Source organism: Lepeophtheirus salmonis, chromosome 9 (genome assembly GCF_016086655.4).
Source record: "Lepeophtheirus salmonis chromosome 9, UVic_Lsal_1.4, whole genome shotgun sequence".
Lineage (NCBI taxonomy): Eukaryota > Metazoa > Arthropoda > Copepoda > Siphonostomatoida > Caligidae > Lepeophtheirus > Lepeophtheirus salmonis.
This window is the reverse complement of record NC_052139.2, coordinates 15289394-15301594: the sequence shown is the minus strand read 5'-3', so window position 1 is coordinate 15301594 and position 12201 is coordinate 15289394.

Genomic DNA, 12201 nt, shown 5'->3' with positions numbered 1-12201 from the left:
GAAGGGTTTTTTGGGATTGATGTAGCTATATATAAATTCATTTTTCAGATTGCATCCAGATTAATTATGAGTGAAGATGTACAATGTACAAATATAATACGGTCAAAAACTCCATTTCATAGTACAATACAATGAATTCTAACTTATTGAGTCTATACTTTTCTTTTAAAAGAAGCCATCACTCAAAATTAACAACCTTTTTATCTGTTGTCCAACTATGTGTGCATTTGTTTTTGTTGGATATGAATTTTTTTTTCGGAGTACTTAAAAGTTCCTTTGCATCTAAAAATTTGGGATAAAATTTAATTTGATTTTAACATATTCATAAGAGTAATTATTATATAAAAATGACATTGGAGGTCATTTGGAGCTAAAAACAACAACGGACTAAACAATATAAATGTATAATTTTATTATTACTAAGTACCTGATCGAAAAACTGTGTTTACTTTAGCAAATACAGATAAAAGTTATAAACCAGAAAATAAATCAATTTGTTCTTAATAGAGGCACAATTCACTAAAAATGAACGGAACTTTGACGAACAAAAAACTATTATTATATAGACAGATTTCCAAAGTAACATTGCTCTTATAATTCATTAAGATGATAAAAAAAAATCTAGTCTTATAAGGAAAAAAAGGGGGATCGACTCCCCATATCGATTTTAGGTGCAATTTATCCTCTAAGCAGTTGAAGATCATAAACGTTAATAAGGCGATTCAAAAAAAAAATCAAGAATTTTAAATATTATATAGTAAATATTGAATAACAAGAATAAGTTCTAGAACATTTAAGAAAATATATATTAGGAATTTCATTAAATATCTCTGCTACATTTTGGTAGTTTGTAATAGTAAAATGATATAATATATTGTTTAACGCATCGTTACTCTCGCTCTCAAATGAACACGGATGTCGTATTTATACATAACATTTATACATACATGACTCCTATTTTACAAAAAAAAAATGTCTTATTTCATAAAGTTTAGTTCAATAAATATTTTTAATTAAGTAAAGTTCACTAAGGGCAAGGTCATCTAATTTTTCTACTTTTTGTTTATGGAAGTAAACAATATGCATACTTTTTTTGTATGTATCAGTTGAATGGGTTGGCTAGGAACATTACGTGAGGCGGCAAGCTACTATTCATATAACTATACTTATTACTCTTTTGGAAACGTAGATAGGGGATTCTTTAAAAAATTTATTTATTATTTTTCATATAAATTTTGTTTGTCTAAATTTGGTATTTGACATAAAAAGTTAAAATGTTTACAGATGATATCAAAACCAAATAAAAAAATTATTAAAAAAAATGTTGATTTTAAAATTGTAGGGCCTTTGTGCTACTTCTAAATATTTTTTTACAAAAGTTGAAAATTACCACATGATATTTATAAACTAAAAGAAACTTTTTGAGACCTTAAGGACATCGAGCATGTAAAAAATAAGGCCCACCCTAATATGTAAGAGTGAGCACCATCTTTTGAAAGGTCTAAGTATCTTACCTGAAGTGGTAATTGGCTTATGGGTGGAGACTTTTCTTCAAGATGGTGCCCATCTGCTTAATGGTATTAGTTTTTTGGGCACTCTTGAGGGCACAATGATATATATATATATATATTTGGCCAAATGTTTAACTTTATTCAGAACAAAATATAAACTTTTCGACAAAACCAAAAGCTTAGCACATCCAATGAACCATAAAATTTTAACCTAAAAAATACAGGGGTTAAAATAAGAAAATTATCAAACCAAAAATAAAGATAACACCAGACAGATTAATAATTAAAAATTAACTAACGTTAGCGTCATAGTTTTCAGTTAACATAAGAACTAGACCATATCTTTAATGTGTAAATTAATTATCAGAATGACGTCTGCGAGGTTTAAGTCCTTATTAATCCTTTTTGCATATAAAAATTGTTGCGTCTTTTCAATACTGACGTTGTTTTTACTTTCCCCCTTCCCACTATGGTGTCCTAAAAAATCATCTCTACCAGTTATTGGTTCGAAATTCACCAGCAATCCATATGAAATCCGCTCGTAAGTTAAATGCCTGCAGCTCCAGAAGAGATGGTGAGTAGTCTCTCTTGCTTCATTGCAAAAAGGGCAAGGACAAAGATAATGATAAGCTTACTAGACGAGCTAATATCACCCTATACCATCATTGACTCTGGTTTTCGCATCTAATAGATCCTCAATGCGAAGCAGATATTTTTTTGACAAAAATCCGATCATTTGAGTGGTGTAGAAGAGCCTCAATAGAAAAGCTTTAGAAAACTATAAATGAAGGATACCCCCAAAAAAAAAAAAAAAAAACTAAACTTTGTGGACAATTGATCACTAATTTATCTTATATCAAAAATTTTACAATAGTATCTCTAAATTTATATGAGTTACAATCAGTTTAATTACAAGCTATTTTTTCTTTTTCAGTATTTAGAGTTCACCCTGTTGAAGTTTGAAGTAATTCAAACTTCTTTATTTCTTTTCAAATAGTTTTGAACTTCAACAAATTTCATCATTTTAAGTAACTTTAAAATTAATTAAAAGTTTTGATAATATAAATTTAATGTTTTGGCGAAAAGTCATTTAACTTTTTTTATTATCGAATAAAAAAAATAACTGTAGTTATCGAAATAATATATAGGGTGACACAAAAGTCTTTGGACAACTTCAACAGCCAAGAAAGTACACAAGTATTTATTTCTCAAATTATCTTTTTCGCAATTGCAATCAGCGGGAAATTTCCTCCCAAAATGAGTGCCAGCTCATTCCTCATGGCCACAATTTCAAGTAACTATAGCTCTCAAACGCTTTGGAACTGCTTTACACTCTGTACGGATGGTCTCCTCCGACGAGTTGTCTAATCCGGATACTATGCCGGCCTTAAAGTCGTCGAGGTTGCATTAGGAGGTAACACTAAACTCTTGCTATGAAATGGACCTAATGGTGAAGTCCATTACATTGAGATCCGGAGAAGAAGGGGTCACATGTCTTTCCTCCAAAAATTGCTCAAAAAAAGTTGTTTGGCACCACTCTTGTACAGACATAGCAGTGTGTTAAGATGCTCCGTCCTTCTGGAGCAGTAAAATCCTTCCCAGTGTTGTTCCTGGAGAAGTACTTATTACAGTGTAACATTTCCAGATAGAAACATTGATTGATCTTCACACCCTCAGGAATGAAAATAAAGGGCATCTTCATAATATAGGAGGTACACGGTGGCTGTTATAAACCATCTCCTAGATGAAGATCTTTTCGTCAGTACAAATAGTTGAAATGTTTGTACAAGGAATGAGGAACTTCAGAAGCACCTTCGCCCGGGTTATCCTCTTAGCCATTGTGGCCTTGCTTAGAAGTGGCCACTTTTGTAGATGATACGGCTTCTACCTCGTTGCTTTGACCAAACTTGGTGTCCTGGTAGACCTCGAACGACCACTCCCTGACCTATCATCGATATTCAAGGTCTCATTCTACCGCTTGATTGTGTAGTTGACCGATGATTTGGACACATTTAGGTCTTCCAGGGCTTTTGTAATGAAAATACAGCTCTTCCCTTCCAAATGAAGCGAAATAATGACCTGCTTTGGGGGGGCATGGTGTTGTAATTAGAGGCCCATGAACACTTTTTAGACAAAAAGTTTGTTTAACCACAAAGAAAGATGTAGATCACGTAAAATCAGATGCAACAAACATAATTTAAAAGTGTACTCTGGTATTGGAGAAATGTTCAGTTGAAATTGCTGTCCAAAGATTTGTAGGTGTTGATTGAGAGGTTGATTAAATATAAATCTATCGGATTCATAAAATTATATTTATCTGATACATGCATTCATTCTGAATGAAATGTTCAATAGTTATTTATAAATGGGATTTTTAGAACAAATTTGAGCTCTTTGTTAAATAAGATTATTATAACAAGTAAAACTAAGAAGAATTACTTTACATTTTTAATTATTCGTGTAGGAGTTATCAAAATCCTCCAATGGATAAAAATTCCTTTAGAAACCCCTTCCCATGAAATAATCAAAAAAAAAAAATATATACATTAGGTAGGGGAAATATTCCATAACTTTTTGTCAACAATAATCCAATTTCATAATACCCTTTTCACAGGAACCCTTGCCCCTACTGGCAAAAAACTTGGAGAACCAATTTTTAAAAGGCCTCTATTGAGGCAAAATTTATGGCAACGAAGCCCTTTGTCCATAAACAGGAACACGTGTTAGTTACTTGGTACTAGGTAGGAAGAATACTTGAGGACTTCCCATACAAGCTCCTGAAGCTTCTGGCGCGTCATCAAAGATGTGTGCGGCCTGCTGTTGTCTTGATGATATATTGTTTACTCTTATTCACTTATGCTGGCAACTTCTGTTCAATCACCAGCTTCAAACGGTTATATAGTTACTCAGATTTATAAGGTAGACTTTTCTGATCAAAAGGCCCCAATCAAGTCTAATTGCTATTTTTTTTATGTTAATTAATGATTAGATATATGTAGTTAGTTAAGAAGTACCAACATAATTAACAAGATTATTAACAATGTTTATTAAATCTTGAACAGAGCAATGTATTAATACTAATGATTTATAGTAAACATGACGCCCATCAACACAAAAGCAAGCTAAAATGATTTTTCTCTAAATTGAGTGAGGATTACATTTGTATTCTTTGACGAATTATCCTGAATTTATATTGACAAATAATTTTTTGAACCCTTTCGAAAGTCGTAAGTTGCACTTAAAGAAGCCAAAGTTGATCGTCACTAATTTATCCATCGTGAGAAATTGATAGATTTTATTTAAAAAGGCAAATCGGGTACAATATAAATGTCTTAAAGGATCCAAAGTATGGCTAAAGTACATGGGTACAATAAATCATGCCACAAGTTTGAATAATAAGCCTATAATTGACTCAATTATCGCAATGTAATATTGGGCTTGTATATATTATATAGTAAGTAAACTAAGATATTAGGGGTTTCTCTTTGGGGTTGATTTTTGTTCAAAATTGTTTCATGTTGACGCACCACATATATGTATATTTATATTTTATGAACAATTTTATTAAGTTGAATATAAGATCCAATTTCTATTAGAGTACCAAATAACAGTTTGATATCCAGATTAAATATCCATAACATAAAATGATTAATTAAATACAATCTTAATTAAAGAACATTAAATACGTATCGTTTTGTTGCATGTTTTTGGTAAATGGGAATCAGTAGCCTTATGGTACTCCCTCAACCACAATTAATTGATTTGCTAATACACCGAAGGGGCATTCCTTTTTTTCAGATTTTTAATTAACAATATTCATTTATTTTCAATCTGGAACTATTTTATGAACAATTTATAAGTAAACAAGAGTACATATACGTTCATATGTGCCTGATTAAGTAATGGGAATGGGTACCTCTAGGAACTTGTACTTTTTCTCAACCCATTTGAGATAGGAAAATAAGAACGATATTGGATTGAGATGCTTCGTCATTTTAAGAATAGGTTGGGAAAATTGTATTTTTTGCTTTATAAGAAGTAAGCCAAGTATGCCCCATTCTGTTTGGTAAATTGTTGCCAACGAGAATCCAACATCATAATACCCTTTTCATAGGAGCTTTTGTCCTTATTGAAAAAAAAACTCGGACAAACAATCTTCGCAGCTAAATTTGTAACCCCAATCCATAGACACGAATAGTTAGACAGTCACTTGGTCCCAGGTTCGGACTGTAGGTTGGATACATAAGAACTTCCCATCCGAGCCCTCAGAGCTTCTGGCGCGCCATCAAAGATGTATGCGGCCTGGCGTTGACTTGATGATATTTTGTTTTCTCCTATTCTCTAATGCCTTTGTTCGATTGCCAGCTTCAAAACTGTCGAGTTGTTCACAGAGGAGGACAGAACTGAGCAAAAAAAAAAAAAAAAAAAAAAAAAAAAAAAAAAAAAAAAAATCCAACCACTGTTGTGAAACAGGAACTGAAGGAGTATCGGGCCCGTATACATTTCAAATTTACTTGGTCGCTTTCGTTGCTTTTTTTCCTTTCAAGGTGTTAAAATGTAAAATATGGCGAATTTCTTCCTTTGATACCTCCGTACTCGACGCACGATAATTTATTACGGAACCGGTCAAACGCAATACTGTCCAAAAAAGGGTTTGTAGTATACAATCACACCTTTACAACACCTCATCGTATGACCAATAGTGTACAACATATACTTAGTAAAAAAAAAGGTGCAGATAAATACGAAATTACTTTTTCCCCAACTTAATATTTAATATCTAGGGGAGACTGATAACAATTGCAATATATTTGTTTTTGCCTCAATTACTCAAATCTTCTTTAATTTAGACTCGTTAAGCTTTTACACAGAATACTTACTTATGTATACCATTGTTTGGATTTATTGAAGGGTTACACAAGTATAAGTTAAATTAATTTTTTTCTTAACTCGGAGAAAATGGAGCGTTACAGGAAGAACAAATTAACTGAAATTTATATATCATATCATTTCCTGGTAGAGGGGATCCACTCGTACAGGATAGCTGCAACAATATTAGTGTAAAGGGGAGTGTGCTGCCTTAGATGTAGTATATTTGAGAAAGTTAAAGTTCAACTTGTTATGATTTTGTGTGATATTTTCTCATTTTAAAACTGAATATAGACTTCTCATTTAACACAAGTTAGCAAATAGCAAAATACCCGACTAGTATTAGATTTTTTATCACAGATCAAGCGAGAATTTAATAATGTATACACACATCACAAACTCAACATTTGCTACAACGTCCGGGATTAAGGCTAACAAATGGGGTTCCCAAATTGAAAATAAAAACAAAACCTTCCCCAAGAGATAGTTTTAAATTAATGGGGCATCTGTACTAACATATATATTATATTACAACTTGACAAAACATGACAAACTTTTTATTCCTCGAAAATATTTTTATTTCATCTCAAAAATTTCCTCCCCTTGAAGATATCAGTGGAACTCGGAGAATACGAGCACGGGAGTCAGATGCAATGAAATGCCTAGATGATGAGTGTCATTTGAAGTGGATGTTGAGGGATTGATGTACTATGGCTTTATGCAGTTTCTGATGTGAAGGCCGTTCCGGTGCACTAATCGTTCTTGGCTCCAGCCATTTACACCTTGTAATTCCAGTTGAATTATTAGAACTATAGGAAACTAAAAATATTTTTTCCTAACACTTCATACTCTTTATGACTGATTTTGAAGGTTTTTTTTCATATTACCTGAATAATATTTGTTAAAATATGGAATGCACAAACAAATATATTCTGCGCAGTCTATACGTTATATATATATATATCAGTTTCACAGTAAGCAATATATTCAAGCACATATTTTGAACTCTTTCCATTTTATAAGGATGCATTTGGCCCAATGGCTTGACTTCTTTGCATTAAAATCAGATTCATTAGCAGCAACTTTAGGTCTATGTACCTATGGTGACAAAATATATTTGAATAATCAAATGTGAAGAAGTCCGAGTCTCCCGCCACTGAATACAATTTATCAAAGCTGCTGGTGTGAAAACCTTCATATATTAATAGAGACCAGTTCTACCTCAAAGGCATAGGGACCTTCGTACCAAACGTGGCGTGTCTTGATTGAATTTTATGAAACGTAATGAAAATAGTGTTTACTTTTTCCCAGATTTGAAGACATTTGATATTGATCCAGTCATAAATTCACAGAATGATCGAGTCAAGGATAGTCTCAATGAAAATTTCTAAATATCCGGGACAAAATATCCATCATATCAGTAATGATGCTGGGTGTAGTAGCTCAAAGTGTCATTAATGTGGCGGATTAACAACAAACTATTACTTGATGATATTGAAGAAAAAGGATATCCCATGGATTTACAAAATTAGTAAAGTGTCTGGAAGGTTTAGTTGTGTATTCTAAGAGGGCAAAGGCTCTGCTCATAATGCAAAGATTGTTTAAAAGTGAATGGCAAAATTTTTTAATATTTTATTGAAAGGACTTTCACTTACACACCTCTCCGATCTCAACCTATTGGACTACTCTATATCATGGCAAATATAGTCCAGAGACTACCAAATACACCATAGGTATATTGAATACCTGAAGGTATTTGTCAACAAAGAATGTAGAATTTTATGAACTTACTATATTTTTATATCCAATATATTTTTTTTAAATTACTTTATACAGGTTCGGATATTTAAAGTTTGATATCTAACCAATCAAAAGGTCATCATTAGTTTTTTTAACTTTTTATACATGTTTTATTGAGGATATTTGAAGGTTGAGTTAATGATGGTGTATTTATGATTCAATAATTGATTTAGTTATACATTAAAAATGAACAATATAGATGTATTATTTTACATCCGTTCTATTGAATCATGCAGTAGACAATGCTTATTATTTCAATGATTAATTTGATACACTTGAGCCTTTTTATAAAGTAGGTATATCGAATTGCATCCTAAAATAATAACTAATATTTCCTCAACATTATGTTGTTATCTAATAATTTCCTTTCATTCTCTGCACATACACTGTGCGTAACGGAAATCTGAACAGATATAAATGGTTTAAATTGAGGAGAAAGGAGTAGAGTTGCAAGTTTGAAATATCTACTGAGGTTTTATGATTTGATAAAGAAAATTTGCTTGTAACTCAATCATAGAACAAACAATATCCTGATTTTGCAGTGTAGGGGAATAAACCCCAGGAACATTGACAACCAGTTTGGGGTGTTGCAGCACCGCTAAGTATGCAGTTAGGGCTAGAACTTAGGCATCTGGGTCGACTTAAAGGTTCGGCTTGAGTCCAATTTATATGTTTTTTGGCCTGCGTCCATGTGGTCCCCATTACGACCAAATTTGAATATATTGGATTACAGCATATGAAACGTTGTGAGGGGAGAAGTCTATCAAACCTCCCAAAAGAATGTAGATGACCTGAAGGTTTCCATCATTGTAGCCTGTAGTGGTAACTAATGTTTGTACCTATCTCTTATTATTCTTGAGATATATGATCAAATATTGTTGTTCTAACAATTGTTCAGATTTGGGTTACGAACACTGAATATGAAAGAATAGGGAAAAAGTAATTTCGTATTTTTTATTTTACTTCAATGCTTATAAGAAGTGTTACAATCATCCAATTAAAGCCAAGTATGCACCATGCTGTTCTAGTACTTGTTGCCAACGAGAATCCAATTTCTTAACGACATTCTTGTAATAGACCTTCTCCCTATTGGTAAAAAACTCAAAAAACCAATATTCACAGGCCGTTATTGAGCTCAAATTTGTAAGCCAAGTGCGTTGTTCATACACAAGAACAGATGATAATCACTTGATCCCATGTCCGGACTGTAGAGTGGATGCATAAGAACTTACCATTCGAGCCCTCAGAGCTTCTGGCGTGCCATCAAATATGTGTGCAGCCTGTTGTTGTTTTGATGAATTCTGGAGGTGTCCAATTCACCTAAACTTCTCCATTTCTCTTCGATTGCCAGCTTCAAACGGTTGAGTTGTTCATAGTAGAGGGCAGAATTGAGCAGGAAAAAAATAGTTTGAAAAACTTTTATGCAACACCAACCAAAAGAGTATCGCCCAGTATACATCGCAAATTTTCTTAGTCACTTTCGACGCGTTTTTCCCTTTCAGGTAGTAAAAATGTAAAATTTAGCAAACTAAAATTATAATAAAATATGACATAAAACGAGTGTGGGACAATTTATTGAGGTAACTTAACAGTTTTTTGTTTTTTTTAAATTTTCCACAGTTGTTATCACTACTTTTTTTATTCTTGAGAAGAGATCATCTTAATATAAGGTGTGTGTGCTGATGAATAACAGATTGTAACAAGGATGGTTTAATGAAGAGATATGAATTTTAGTCCATAGTGGACTGAGAATAGAAAGTTAAAATATGGAAATCTGTGTAATTTCTGTCCTATGTCTAGGGAAAGACATTTCGATGAGTGCAAGGATAAGGTAGGAGGAAGAAGACGTATGGTATCACTTAATTCAGACATTTGTTAACATCGGGCGTCTAGTATATAATTCTGTTGAGAAAAAAGGTATTTATTAAATATATATCAAATATGTTTACAATGACAAGGTATAGTTTTGGAAATAATATAATAAGTAGAAAGGGAATAGATAGAATAATCAATTGAAGATCAATCAGACTGATGGAAATAATACTATTCAAATACAAAATAGATTGAATAAGCAAACATTGACTTGAACACATATAGTTTATATGTATCTATTAGAAATTTGAAGTCCGTCTATTTTCTTTATACATTCCATGAGTCTTCAAACTTTTCATATACTGAGTGGTACATTAAAATCTGAATACTTTGAATTTTAAACTTCAACAAGATTTATTTATTAATGGACAATAGAATTTCATCAAAATTAATATTATATAATGATGTGTGTCTCAGCTCTCTTAATCATTAATATAGCTGCCTTTAGCAGCAGAGATGGATTTCAGGCGAAGGTGGAAGACCTGACACCCGCTGCAGGTGTAGTTCTTTGTTATGGCGTCCCAGTACTGGCTGACAGTGGCTTAAAGGGCCATGGTGTTTGGATGAAGAGCATTGTAGGTCTTCCTCTCGACATGGACCCAAACAGTGTACTCGAGGTGGTTGCCTACAGGGCTGTAGGTCTGTAGGCCAAACTTGTAAAAAAAAAAGAACAAAAGACTCATTCAAAGCTCATTCTAAAGAGTCTTGCAATAGAGGAGATAGGTTTTTTTCATTGCTGGTGACAAAAGTGGCCTCCCCGCCCTCACAAGGCTCTTTCAACCCGTTTTTTGATAGATCTCGGGAGAGTCTGCTGTGAAACCCAGAGATCTCTTGCATGGGTCCTCATTGACTTAAGGGGATTGGCCTGGACTGTATTCTTTAACTCCTCAGGTCCAGTTTGGCCTTTTTTGACAGAGCACTTCTTCCTATCCAACGTTTTGGGCTTGCTAACGGAGTAAACGGTGGTCTTGGAGACGCCTAACTGCTTGGAGTGAGCGAATGGAAATTCGTCGATAACGTTCAAGTGTCATTTTCTCGACTTGACAGCTTTGGTTTCTTTTGTTTTGTAACCAATTGTTAATACCTTAATGTATCGAAATATGCGTTAATTTAAATCACACAACCTTAATTAATTATTAAATTAGCAAGTGCTCAGATTTTAATTGATCACATGAAATTACTTACATAAATTCTCAAATGTATTTATTTACTAAATCTCACAGTTAATCTAATAAAACGGCATGGCAACTAACCTCCTTTCCCCCAAAATATTCTTCAAAATGTCATGGTTACTCTTATGTTTTGATCATAATCAATAAATACACCTCAAGCTCTTACAGTAGTAGTCTAATCTCTTTATCCAACGTATTAATACATATTTACAAATAATTGATTACTTCATATTTACATATTGATATTCATACTTAATATTACATCAGTTATCATAAATAATTTGTTTATTTCCTTCACCTCATAACCACTTTCAGCTAATCTACTGAAACGTAATGATAGCTAAACATAACAATTTTTTTATAAACTTTTTTGCAAGGAACGATCAGGACAGATGTTTTGTGAACTAAATTTTTACTACAAAACGTGTCCAAATTAGTTTCGACTTAGAAATAAAATAGTGGTTTCTGACTGGGTTAGGATTCTTAGAACAAAAGTCATCTCTATTATTTTTAGTAATTGTTTTAGTCTCATTATAAATACTAGTATGTACTTAATTCCAAATCTAATTGTTAGATATTTACAAATAGGTAAATGAGAATAATTCATTCTTAATTCCAACAAAAATAGATAAAAAGAGAATCAATAAATTGATTATTATGGAATTGTTATTGATATTAACGAGAGAACTCAATTGAAGTTGTTAAAGTTTTCAAAAAATTATAATCTTCTTCCAATATTAATTCATTAAAATAAAGCACTCAAATAGTATAATATTAATAAAATATATAACTTCATTCTTTACTATTTATATTTGGATGTACTTAGAAATATCTACAATGGCTTAGGAAATTTGAAATTAAATGATGGATTAATATATTTTAAGTATTATTAGTTCATCTTGTGTCTAATTTAATATAACAAGTAGATATCAAGCCCCCAGCTCAAACAAAAAACCCTGTAATTGCTGGCCCATTGA